General features: G+C 40.3%; 1 protein-coding gene across 14 annotated transcripts in view; it reads left to right on the forward strand.

Annotated features, from left to right (window-relative positions):
- LOC145342742 (amyloid beta precursor protein binding family B member 2-like) overlaps window positions 1-14,072 on the forward strand; it is a 338,577-nt gene that overhangs the window by 270,752 nt on the left and 53,753 nt on the right. The window contains exon 1 of one of the 14 annotated variants that reach the window (XM_080188329.1): window positions 10,487-10,592. The exons of 12 other annotated variants lie outside the window; for them this stretch is intronic. The gene's annotated coding sequence lies outside the window, so the exon portion shown is untranslated. One more of the 14 variants, XM_080188320.1, reaches the window with a different exon arrangement.

Raw genomic sequence — 14,072 nt, forward strand, 5'->3', positions numbered from 1 at the left:
CTAAATGTTTGGTTTTGTGATTATACTGTGTTAACACATCGCCTTTGTGGAAAGGGAAATGAGACAGGAGACAGCTAATGTGTTGTCTATGAAGGCCAAGTAGTGGTGTTCTTTGCTTGCTGGATGGAAGATTTTAACACAGATTTGTCATCAATGATTTTGTTGAACAGTACTGGTTTCAAAGATCAGTGGATTGAAATCAACTTTTGTCATTGGTCATTGAGGTTTAAGCAGATTTTCTTCCCCACTTCCCTTGTTCATGATGGTATTTCATTCCAAGCTACTCCTAAACAATAGCTGTTTCTTGTTATTTGGCACTGCAGATACTTCTGTGATGTCACACTCTTTGGAATGGCAAAATATGTTAGTCAAAGTGAATTTGATTATTTTCTAATTTGAAGGATTTAATCTGCCCATCAACTCTATCTGAACAATGTACTTTTAACGTTCAGTCTTAAACAGTAACTGTTAAACAAAGTGAAGGGCTCATCCAAAATCAGCAACTTTGAGGTAGCTGAGAATGCTGGCTCCTGTATTATGTTTGCAGTGCTAATGCAGCTTCATCCTGTTGGATAAAAGAAAGATTAGCAACGTTAGAATGGGACCAGATATAAGCTATCGGTGACCATCTCTATCTGGAGAGCATCAAGTAGGTTCTAATTGGGTGCTCAATTAAAAACTTGTGAATTGTTTTAGCAGATTAATACTATCTAGATTTCTGGTGAGAATGTGAGACATACTGTCACTTGGAGCCATTGATTCTAGTAGCATCATTACATTTTGTATCTGTTTTGGTCAAATCTGCCACTTACTGTGCAGTGTAATGTGTTCGAGCATGTGTTGCCTGTTAATTCACATGTACCACATATTAACCCTGAATAAGAACATAAGAAATAGGAGGAGGAGTAGGCCATCTAGCCCCTCGAGCCTGCCCCACCATTCAATAAGATCATGGCTGATCTGTCGTGGCTCAGTTCCACTTTCCCACCCTCTCCCCATAACCCTTAATCCCCTCTCTTATCAAAAACCCATCAACCCGCGTCTTAAATATATTTAGCGAGGCAGCCTCCACCACTTTAACGGGCAGAGAATTCCAGAGATTCATCACCCTTTGAGTGAAGAAGTTCCTCCTCAACTCCGTTCTAAACCGCGCCCCCTTTATCTTGAGGCTGTGCCCTCTAGTCCTACTGTCCTTTCTGAGTGGGAAGAGCCTCTCTACCTCTATCCTATCCATCCCATTCATCATCTTATATGTCTCATTGAGATCTCCCCTCATTCTTCTAAACTCTAACGAGTACAAGCCTAGTTTATTCAGCCTCTCCTCATAGTTCAACCCCCTCAACTCCGGTATCAGCCTAGTAAACCTCCTCTGCACTCCCTCCAAGGCCAAAATATCCTTGCGTAAGTGCGGCGACCAAAACAGCACACAGTACTCCAGCTGCGGCCTCACCAGTGCCCTGTACAGTTGCAGCAAGACCTCCCTACTTTTATATTCAATCCCCCTCGCTATGAAGGCCGGCATCCCATTCGCCTTCCTGACCACCTGCTGCACCTGCAGGCTGGGTTTTTGCGACTCATGCACAAGGACCCCGAGGTCCCTCTGCACCGTTGCATGCTGCCGTTTTTCGCCATGTAAGTAATAGTCCTTCCTACCATTATTCCTACCAAAGTGGACAACTTCACACTTGCCAACATTAAATTCCATTTGCCAGTTCCTGGCCCATTCGCCCAGCCTATCTAGATCCTTCTGCAGACTTTCCACACCCTCCGCACAATTTGCCGTTCCACCAATCTTGGTGTCATCAGCAAATTTCGACACCATACACTCGGTTCCCTCCTCCAGATCATCTATATAAATGGTAAAAAGCTGAGGCCCCAGCACCGACCCCTGGGGCACTCCACTAGTCACCAACCGCCAATCCGAATAGCACCCATTGACCCCCACTCTCTGCCTCCTATTTGACAGCCAATCCCCTATCCACACTAACACCCTACCCCCAACTCCATGCCCCCTAACCTTCTGTAATAACCTGTTGTGCGGCACCTTATCAAACGCCTTCTGAAAATCAAGAAACACTACATCCACCGGCTCTCCTCAATCCACCGCCCTAGACACATCCTCACAGAACTCCAATAAATTTGTCAGACACGACTTCCCGTTAACGAAACCGTGCTGCGTCTGCTCTATCAAATAATTCTCCTCAAGATGCCTCGCTATTTTCTCCTTGATCACGGATTCTAACATTTTACCTGCAACAGACGTTAAACTAATCGGCCTATAATGCCCTGCCTTTTGCCTGCCACCCTTCTTAAACAACGGCGTAACATTAACCGCTTTCCAATCTTCCGGCACTTCCCTGGAATCCAGTGATGTTTGGAAAATAATCATCAAGGCATCCACTATCACCTCCGCCATTTCTTTCAGAACCCTTGGATGCATTCCATCCGGTCCTGAGGACTTGTCCACAATCAGTCCCTCCAGTCTGTGGAGCACTGCCTCTGTAGTAACAATAACGTCATTCAGGCCCTCCACTCCTACCATCTTTCCATCTCTAACACCCGGCAAATTATTCACGCCCTCCTCCGTGAAGACCGAAACAAAAAAGTTATTCAAGGCCTCAGCCATTTCCCCATCCCCTACCACTAAGTCCCCCCTTCTCATCCTCTAAGGGTCCAACGTTCACCCTAGTCAGCCTCTTCCTTTTTATATATTTATAAAAACTCTTACTATCCTTTTTTATATTAAGCACTAGCCCAGCTTCATAGTTTATCCTACCCTTCTTTATCAACTTCTTCGTCATTCTTTGTTGATATTTAAACTTCTCCCAATCCTCTTCTCGCCCACTACTCTTAGCTACTCTAAACACATCCGCTTTTAATTTAACACTTTCCTTTACCTCCTTCGTTATCCACGGCTGATTATCTCTCCTCCTACGATCCTTTTTAACCATCGGAATAAATTTCTGCTGAGCACCAAGAAAGATCTCCTTAAAGATCCTCCACTATTCCTCAGCAGACCTACCTTCCAATGTGCTCCCCCAATCAACATTCGCCAATTCCTCTCTCATCCTATCGTACTCCCCTCTGTTCAAACAAAGGACACATGTCCGGGAACCCACTTTCTCCTCCTCCATCTGCATCAGAAACTCCACCATACAATGATCACTCTTCCCAAAAGGATCCTTCACCACAAGGTCCCTAATTATACCCGCCTCATTACATAACACCAGATCCAAGATAGCTTGCTCCCTCGTCGGCTCCAACACACACTGTTCAAGGAACCTATGAATGTTAGAGTATCAGATAGATATTGTAAATTATTTTATCTGTCTGAACTTGTTCAATAACATTATTTTTATTTGTTCAAAAGCTGTGGAATTTTGTGGCTTTATTCATTGAACAAACTTTGTCTGCTTTAAACAAAACATTATTGGTCTCTGATTGGATCTTACCAAAAACCTGAGAATCTGGTCCAGGACCACAGTAAAACATACAAGGAGAAATAGTTTGCAGCACAAGAACAATCTGTAGATTCATTGTCAAAGATGGTTAAAAGCCACCCTTGAAAAGGTTGCTGGCATGGACGTTGGGATAAAGGAGCTGCCCCTCCCCCCACCTGAAGTAAGTGTGTTAGAGCCAATCACCACTGTTTCATCTCCTTGCTTCCCTCTACATATTGGCTCAATTAAGTTTGGATCTGGAAGGCTGAAATTTCTTTTGACCAAGATATCCCTAACTTGCATTATATAAATGTAGGCTATTGTAAATCAGCTGCAGCTGCATCGCAGATCAACTTGGATAAGCCAAAGAGTTAAGAGATATTAGAAATACAAAATTCACTGCACTTTGCAAGTTGAAGTAGTTAAAGAGTACTACTACTTACGGCGATAGTGACCTCCATAGCCTCATGAATAGGCAGAATAAAATGATATATTGTAAATTGTAGGATATTATAATAAATTAAATGATAACAAATGCAGGTCACATCATGCTGTGAGAACCTTCAAGAAGGAAATGGCTTGCACTCATTTAGGATTGGAATTTCCACTGCGTTTCTCTTGATTATCCTCAATAATTTTGGCGGAAAATCTTTGGAGGAACTAACAATGTTTCTGCAACATTTTCCAGTTCTTCCGGGTGTATTTGGAAGGGACCCTGTAAAATCACCTATTATTGCAAAAAATGTCACCTTAAAAGCATTGCCACTGTGGCTGTCATCGTATTGAAATTTAACATGTTCATAGTGATTTATTTTTCAAGACCTCTGCTGCACTTGATGAAACTATTGCTAATGATTTTTGACCAAATAATATTTTTTGAAAGGCTGTGATGAAAGATTGATGAATTATAGGTATCTGCTGATAAAAATTTAATCCTGGAGAATGCTTGTTACTTTGCCTCTGGCAGTAATGTCTTCAGTCATAATTCTTGCATGATTTTGCTGCTCTCTGTAGACATTTTGTGATTTGAAATTGTACTGTGCGATATTCATAACTTATAAGACCATTAGAAATAAGAACAGGAGTCAGCCATTCAGCCCCCTCAAGCCTCTTCCTGCATTCAGTAGGATCATGGGCTGATCCCAGCAAGATTCCGCATGTCCACTTTCCTGCCCTTTCCCCATAACCCTCGATTCCCTTACTGTTTAAAAGTCTATCAATCTCAGCCTTGTGTTCCAAAGACCCACAACCCCAAGAGACAAAATTCCATCTCATCTCAATTTTAAATGGGTGCCCCTTTATTCTGAGACTATGCCCTCTGGCCTTGACGTTCCCAGGACGGGAAACATCCCCTCAGCATTTACCCTGTCAAGCTCCTAAAGAATCCCATATGTTTCAATGAGATCACCTCTCATTCTTCTGATTTCCAATGAATACAGCCCCAATGTGTTTAACCTTTCCTCATAAGACTAACCCTCCTTACCAGTGATCATCATAGTGAACCTTCTCTGAACTACTACCAATGAAATAAATAAGGGGACAAAAATTGTTAACAATACTCCAAATGTGGTCTCACCAGTACCTTGTACAGTTGCAGGTCTCACCATTACATAGAACATAGAAAAACTACAGCACAAATAGGCCCTTTGACTCACAAGTTGTGTCGAACATATCCCTATCAACTAGGCTTACCTATAACCCTCTATCTTACTAAGTCCCATGTACTTATCCAAAAGTCTCTTAAAAGATCCTATTGAATCCACCTCCACCACCACCACTGGCAGCCGATTCCATGCACCCACCACCCTCTGAGTGAAAAACTTACCCTTGACATCTCTTTACCTACTCTCCAACACCCTAAACCTGTGTCCTCTTGTGGCAGCAATTTCAGCCCTGGGAAAAAGCCTCTGAGAATCCACTCAATCAATACCTCTCAACATCTTATACACCTCTATCAGGTCACCTCACATGCTTCGTCTCTCCAAGGAGAAAAGACCGAGCTCTCTCAACCTATCCTCATTAAGAATGCCACCCAATCCAGGCAACATCCTTGTAAATCTCCTCTGCACTCTTTCAATAGCTTCCACATCCCTCCTGTAATAAGGTGACCAGAACTGAGCACAGTACTCCAAGTGGGGTCTGACCAGGGTCTTATACAGCTGCATCATTATCTCCCGACTCCTAAACTCAATTCCTTGATTGATGAAGGCCAGTACACCATATGCCTTCTCAACCACATCCTCTACCTGCGAAGCTGATTTAAGCGTCCTATGAACCCGGACCCCAAGATCCTTCTGATCTTCCACTCTACCAAGAGTCTTACCCTTAATATTATATTCCTTCATCCCATTTGACCTGCCAAAATGAACCACCACACACTTCTCTGGGTTGAGGTCCATCTGCCACTTTTCCACCCAGTCTTGCATCCTATTTATGTCACGCTGCAACTTCTGACATCCCTCCAAACTATTGACAACACCCCCAACCTTCATGTCATTGGCAAACTTACCAACCCATCCCTCCACTTCCTTATCCAGGTCATTGATAAAAATCACAAACAGCAAGGGTCCCAGAACAAATCCCTGGGGCACTCCACTGGTGACCGACCTCCATGCAGAAAAAGACCCATCTACAACCACTCTCTGCCTTCTGTGGGCAAGCCAGTTCTGGATCCACAAAGCAACATCCCCTTGGATCCCATTCCCCCTCACTTTCTCAAGAAGTTTTGCATGGGGGACTTTATCGAACGCCTTGCTGAAGTCCATATAAGAACATAAGAACAAAAGAAATAGGAGCAGGAGTAGGCCATCTAGCCCTTCGAGCCTGCCCCGCCATTCAATAAGATCATCGCTGATCTGTCGTGGCTCAGTTCCACATTCCCGCCCTCTCCCCATAACCCTTAATCCCCTCTCTTATCAAAAACCCATCAACCCGCGATATAAACCACATCTACCACTCTTCTTTCGTCAATGTGTTTGGTCACATTTTCAAAAAACTCAACCAGGCTTGTAAGGCACAATCTGCCTTTGACAAAGCCGTGCTGACTACTTTTGATCATACTAAACTGCTCTGAATGTTCATAAATCCTGTCTCTCAGGATCTTTTCCATCAACTTACCAACCACTGAGGTTAGACTGACCGGTCAATAATTTCCTGGGCTATCTCTACTCCCTTTCTTGAACAGAGGAACCACATCCACAATCCTCCGGAACCTGTCCCGTATCCATCGATGACGCAAAGGTCATCATCAGAGGTTCTGCAAACTCTTCCCTCGCCTCCCTCAGTAACTAGGGTAAATCCTATCTGGTCCCGGCAACTTATCTATCTTGATGCTATTCAAAAGCTCCAACACATCCTCTTTCTTAATGTCAACATACTCAAGCTTTTCAGTCTGCCGCAAGCCGCAGTACAACCACCAAGATCCTTTTCCACCGTGAATACTGAAGTAAAGTATTCATTGAGCACCTCTGCTATTTCTACCGGTTCTATACAAACTTTCCCATTGGCACATTTGATAGGTCCTATTCCGTCACATCTCATCCTTTTGCTCTTCACATACTTGTAGAATGCCTTAGGGTTTTCCTTAACCTTACCTGCCAACACCTTCTCATGACCCCTTCTGGCTCTCCTAATTTCCTTCTTAAGTTCCTTCCTACTCCTCTAGATCCCTAACATTACCTAGCTCCCTGAACCTTTTGTACACTTGTCTTCTTGACTAAATTCATTACAACTTTCGTGCACCATGGCTCCGGTAACCTACCAAAACTTCCCTGTCTCATCAGAACGTTGTCGTGCAGACCTTGTACAGTTGCAGCAAAGCCTCCCTACTCTTATATTTCAACCCTCTTGTCATAAGGGCCAACATTCCATTAGCCTTCCTGATTACCTGCTGCACCTCGTAGAATTGTAGAATCCCTACAATGTGGAAGAGGCCATTCAGCCCATTGAGTCTTCACTGACTCTCTGACTACATATCTTACCCACGCCATCTCACCTACACATCTTTGGACACCATGGGGCAATTTAACATGGCTAATCCACCTAACCTGCCCATCTTTAGACTCTGGGAGGAAACTGGAGAAGTCTCACAACACCAGGCTAAAGTCCATCCAGTTTATTTGATAGTAAACCCACAAGCTTTTGGAAACACTATTCCTTCGTTCAGGTGTGTTCTCCCTTCCAAAATGAACAACTTTACATTTTTCCACATTATATTCCGTTTGCCAACTTTTCACCCCTTTACTTACCTTACCAATATCTCATTGTAAGCTGTTGGTATCCTTCTCACCTGGCTTGTTCATTTGTTTATGCTTTAACCAATGACATTCGGACATTTGTTCTGTTTAACTCTTCCTCTTTAACTCTTCCTATGTACATGTGTAGAGCAAGAAACAATTGCTTTCTGGCACAAGAATCATGTTAATTGAGTTCTAAACAGACATCGGGGTATTGGATGGAGAAATCCTGGGGATTGAGAAGAGAGTTGTAGGCTGCTGCTGAGAAAAGTACAGCAATAGAGTTCTGCCAGGAGAATGTGGAAAGTCCAGCAAGACATGAGTACTGAGAATGAAATGGAGTGATGTGAAAGGTGGAGCACCAAGAGGGTGAGAAGGCGAATGCTATTGATGCATGAGGCATCGGGCTAGAACAGTGAGTGACAGTAACAGTGAAAATTTGGTGATGAATGGGGGAAGTAGAATTCCATCTCTTGCTTCCACGTAAGATTCAAAAAAAGCAAAGGCCTTCTGCACTAAACTGAAAAGGCCTCTATTTTCCAAATGGAAGCAGAGCTTAATATTTTTACAGACTAGAATGTTTACCATTTGAATAATAGAAGTTTCCAAGCTTAGAATTGGGAATCACATTCCTACAGATTCCATTGAGACCACAAACTAGTTAAATGTTGGCCAAATGCTTTCAGTGCTTCTAAAAGCAGGACTGTTAAACTATCACAGCTGGTATATAACACTTTTTTAACGTAATGAGGGCTCAAAGATCGCTTCAGTTTGGACAGTGGCAAACTAGTGTGGTGGCAGTAGTTTCAAGGTGCGAAAGGTGGCAGGTGTTAGAGTAAAGAAAAGGACAAGACCAGATTTCTGTTGGTGTCAGGCAGGTAATGCTGTTGAGCTCAGTGCTGTGAATCTTGTTAATGTAAATCAAAACCTGGGCAAACTTTGTCAAAAGTTGGTAAATGGTACGTATAGTTCTCAACAAGATTGAGACACCACAGAAATAACGTAATGGAAATAGAACTGGCAGAGAGTGTTACAATAAATAATTTTGAAATATTATTTATCATATTCAAGGCTTGAAAGGTTGCACCTTGCACACTTCAGCCCATCCTTGCCTTGAACAGTGAGATTCTCTTTATTGGTGTGTGTGTGTATAAGATTAAAACATGCAAAAGTGGAAAAGTATATGCAGTGTTCTTTCAAACATGTACAAATGCTAGTTGTGTGGGAGAATGTTGAATAGGAGGTTTCGGTTCATTGCTCTAATTTCCTTTGAATAAAATCTGGACCAACATTCTTGTGTATTCGAAAGTTGACTAGTTTGCTGCAATGTTTTTCTTTTCAAATTGAGTTTTGAGGTGGCAATTTCCACTTCATTTGCCAAAGCTTTGCTGCTGCCTATTATAGCAAGTTCTTTTGTGAGGAAAATATCCAATGCATGATGCATGCTGAACTGCAGGAAAATTGGAAATGAGGATAGATCTTCAAGTGCAGACCTGGTGCTGTGCCTTTCAAAGGGTCTGTCAAAAGAGGGATTTTACAAAAACACACCTTCAAGAGTTATTTCAAAGCATAAACAATATTCTGTTTGAAAACTTGCAATACAAATTCAAACTAACTTGTTTGATTTTATTATATTGAAGTTTAATTCAGAAACTCCATTCATGCAGTCAGCATCAACCCTTCAGTTCCGTACAGCTGGAGGCAAAATATTTTTTAAAATCAGGACAAGAGCAGACAAATTGTAAAATCTTCATTTGTCTTTATAGGATTCTTAAAGAAGTATGTAGAATAAAATTTTATAATATTTTAAACAAAAGAAATTGATATTTTGCCATTAGTTTTTCGAGCATATTCTTTTTTCTGGTTGATGAGAACAGAAGCAGCCAGTGATTGTATTGCAAAGCTTATAGCCAATTAATTCTTTAAGCTTGAAATATACTTTTAATTACATGGATAAGGAACATTCTTTCATGTATATTGTATAAGGCTTTTATAAGGCTGTACCTGGGGATTTTCTTTTAATTGGGAAGGTGAATAGCGAAAGACCTTGCTATGCTCATTCCTCACACCCTGAACTAAGGCCATGTTCATTAATCTGTTATTATAATTTACTTATTAATATTAGATAGCTGGCAGATTCTCCTGCCATTTGCTGAACTATTGTACTTGAATTAACTGGGAACTGTGGATTAAGGTTGATCAAGAATTTATGACATATAATAAAGTTTTGTTAGCTCAATTTTGAACAATTATAGTTGTTTTCTGAAAAAGGTATTTTTTAAATTACTTATGTTCACTTTTTATTCTAGTAATTGAAAAGAATAACAATAAATAAGTTTTAAGAATCAAATCTAGGAAATGATGCACTTTCCTTGTAGCAAGGGCACTGCATAACATAACTTGCAAAGACATTTTATAAATCAGAAGCATATGTCGAGAAAATTGAAATGTAGTAATATCTTTGCAAAGTTAGCAATTGGAGCACTTTTTTCCTCCTGGATTAAACATGTTAATAATAGGACTATCCCTGGTATATTTGTAAGTACTATGCTTATGGTGACAGATTGGTAGGAAATGTGTTCTGTAAAGTGCTTGCAGCATTAAGAGGCATTTCTACACTGATGGCAGCTGTTTGTAATCAGAAAGACATCTGAGGATGTAACTAGGCTACTGTCTGATGTGAAAGTGCGGAAGGACTGAAAGAAATTGGATCACCATATTAATAAATGAATAAGCTGTCATTCTCGGGAGGTTCTCCACAGGTCATTGAAGTACACGGCTATATCAGGAGCACTCAGCATCACCTGATGCATACGAAAGCCTGAGGGAATGATTCCAGTCAGCGTGTTGTCTGTAGTGTGAAGGCATCTGACGTGCTCAGCAGTTTAATTCCTTTTCGCTGCAGTAATTGAAGGGGGTAAGGAAGGGAAATTAACAGCAATCCAAGCAGCATGCTATATAGACCGTTTTAGTACCTCTTTAGATCTTTTGCCTGATGCCCTGTTCTAGAGTGAAATGAAGATTGTGCTTTCTAGCATGATAAGGGAATATATTTATAGTCCCTTAGGATGGCAGTTTCCTCATGTAGAGATATATATCTGCAGTACTGTAAGTACTTGGTGTTTGTTATTTTTCCATATGGAAATGTACTGGCGATTATAGTAGTGCATGATGTAGCTAACATACAGTACTTTTAGTCTAAAAGATCGGTAACTTACTGGCTGTGAACATGCTGCTATGGTGAGCATGTGTAAAAGGTTGCTTTTGTTAAATACTGTGCTTGAGGAGAATGCATTTGTCAATATGCGCATTAATATGCCAAAGGTTAAATTGTACAATTGTAGTAAATGATCTGGAACTCAACTGGGGCAGTTGCCAGTACTGTGCAGTTACGCTATGATTATTTGGGCATTTGGTGCCAGCATTGAAGTTCATGAGCTTTAATTGCAGTAGATTTATGAGTAAAGAATCTGTGTGTAATACATGTGGCCCCAAAATGTAGTGCACTGGAGTGTGAGAAACAAAAGGTCATTTCTATGTGAAATGAAAAGTAAACAGAAACCCGGCAGCAATTGCAATCAGTTCATTATCAATCTTGTATAAAGTAATACATTCAAATTACTAAATATTGTACTCTAGAATAGTAGGATTTTTGTCTGAAAAATTGTTGGTTTCCTGATATGGTCCTTTGGAAAAACTTGCCACTGCAATGATAGTGATAAAAGTGGACCAGTGAAATGGAAAGATGGCTGTTTGTAATTCAAGCTCATTTGACAGATGCTGCATCTTGTTTTGTGTTAGTTGTCCTTATCAAACTATTTTTTTGTTCGATACAGATAGGAATGAGTGGCAGAATGTAACTGAATTTGATGAAAAATTGTATTCTGAGTATGAGTGCTTGATACTGACTGTATGAGTTCCTATAAAACTTAATGTATGTGTTGGTGCAGGCTCGATGGGCTGAATGGTGGCCTCCTGCACTGTAGGGATTCTATACTATTTTATATTTGTACTGTTGAGAATTTTGAGTGTGATGCCTTTGCAAAGTGCCCTGACACCTTCCTAAAAATGACATGTAGCAAAATGATAGTGTTTTATTTAATATGAACATAAAGCTCTGAAAACATAAAACTAGACATTCTGTAAAACATTGGGACTGGTATGGACTTGTGCTATTGACTGTATCAGTGACTGGCTTTAGGCACTGGTAGAACTCTTAGCTGTGAATTCCACTTTAGATTGATTAACTTAAAAACTATGGGAACATTTTCCTACATTGTTTTAACTTGCAACCACTTTACTAGATTATTTTATTATGCTTTATATTCATCCTTTGCAGAAATATGGTGACCCAGCTTGTTTTGGGAGGATAAAAGTAGACTGTTTAGAAGAAGAACCATATTACAATGCCCAGTAATTTAAAGTAGGTTACAGGGAAAAAATAATTTTAAGAATAGTTTCTTTAGCAGATCAGATATGTGACAGAATTAGAATTTAGTAATTTCACAATGTATATTTATTTTTAAATTAGTTGTTGAAAATCTGTTTCCTTCAGTACTACATTCTTATTTTTAAGTGCACCTTGATAGTGTATGTTTCCCCCCATTTATATGTGCACACATGGCTTTTCTAATGGTTGTGACACGCTCCAATTGTTCTAAATTACCTGGATTTTACTAATTTTTATTTTGCTAATTCTCCCCACATCCCTGACAATGTTGACCTGCTAAGCCATGGTATCTTTTATGTCCATATGACGGAGTAGTTATGGCCTTAATTTAATGTCTCATCTGAAATTTGGTATCTCTGACAATCCAGCATTCCCTCATTCCTACACAAGAGTATAAATCTAGACATTTGTGCTCAAGCTCTGGAGTGGAACTTCAAGTTGCAGCTTTCTAACTCAAGAGTCGTGAGTTATACCAACTGAGCTATGGCAAGATTCTGAGTGACTTCAGAGGGATGATGCTAAGAAACTGCTCTCTCTTAGGACCTAGAGTGCATGGATTCAGGATAAGGGATCAGTCAATTTTGACTGAGATAAAAAATTTCTTCCATGGAACAAGGCAGGATTTTCTAGCCCTTCCCACTGGCAGGGTGATCTCATCCTTTCGAAGGCAACCACCTCCCCTATAGTGGGATGGGTATGCAAATTGTAGTGAACATCAGAAGTGGAGTGGAGAGCCATCCCCCGCTGCCAGGAAACATGCAACACAGGGTGTGGATTCCTGCCCATAGAGTTGATGTCATAGTTCAATCTTGATCTTTTGGAATGCTAGAATAGGCTTGAGGGGCTGAATGATCCACTTCCTGCTCCTTTTATCTTATCTTCATGTGTTCTAACTCTGGCTGTAAGCATGCCTGAATGTTTGATTACATGATATTCTAACCATATAATATTAGATCACATGACATCTATGCATGGTATTACATTTACCAGATAACTTTTGGGTCATATTTAGTTGAAAAGCTTATTGCAATAACTCAAAGACCTTCTAGAACTAGAAGTACACAGATGAAGAAGGGAGATTGATAAATTACAGCACAAAAGGAGGCCATTTGGCCACTAGTATTGGCACACTCCCCTGTAAACCCAAAAAATATTTACACTTGCACTTTTCAAATGTTTTCAAAACATCTTTGTCATCTAATATTTTATAGATCGTGACCATTCCTAATTAAAGGACATATGATATTCAAAAACTTTTCTGAATAATACATAAAATGATGGTTTACAACAGTTTGTAACCTTGGAGCTAATGAGAGCCTCTCCCTCCCCGCCCCAATTTAAATTCCCAGCATTTAAATTAGGTAATTGTTTAAATTGGCCAAAGAGTGCTAATCGTTTTCAACTCTAGTGACAAACTATGTTGCTGCTTACAGCATTGTTACATGTCTTGTTTTTAGAAAAAGGAAAATGCTAATGTGCTCAGTGTTAAGACATTATAATCTGATTTTCTTCTGCTGTGCAGGATTAAGATTTTACTTGTACAGGTCGAGTGTTCTTTAATTGAAACCCTTGGGGTGATTGCATTTAGTTTCTGGACCTACTGCATATATGGTAGATCTAAGCCTTTTTGCTGCATCAGCCTAAGCCTAGCCTAGCTGTGGTCTACAAATACTAGGTTGATTTTCACTGGATAACTTTCATACCCTACTTCTTACCTGTTAATACTACTATGATATTACATTGCTTTATTAACATACAAATTAACTGCATTGGCATTCAAAAGAGTTTGGTTTTTGGATGTAGAAATGGGATATTTGACGTAGTTTTTTTTAAATACTGAGAGATTTCCTTTAATTTTCAAATAGCTCTTTAAACAAATAAAATTGCTTCATAATGGAAACTATCAAATACCAAGCAGGAGAGGAAGCAGTAAGGTGTGATTCTGCA

Source organism: Carcharhinus amblyrhynchos, chromosome 1, assembly GCF_965287045.1.
Source record: "Carcharhinus amblyrhynchos chromosome 1, sCarAmb.v2.hapA, whole genome shotgun sequence".
Classification (NCBI taxonomy): domain Eukaryota; kingdom Metazoa; phylum Chordata; class Chondrichthyes; order Carcharhiniformes; family Carcharhinidae; genus Carcharhinus; species Carcharhinus amblyrhynchos.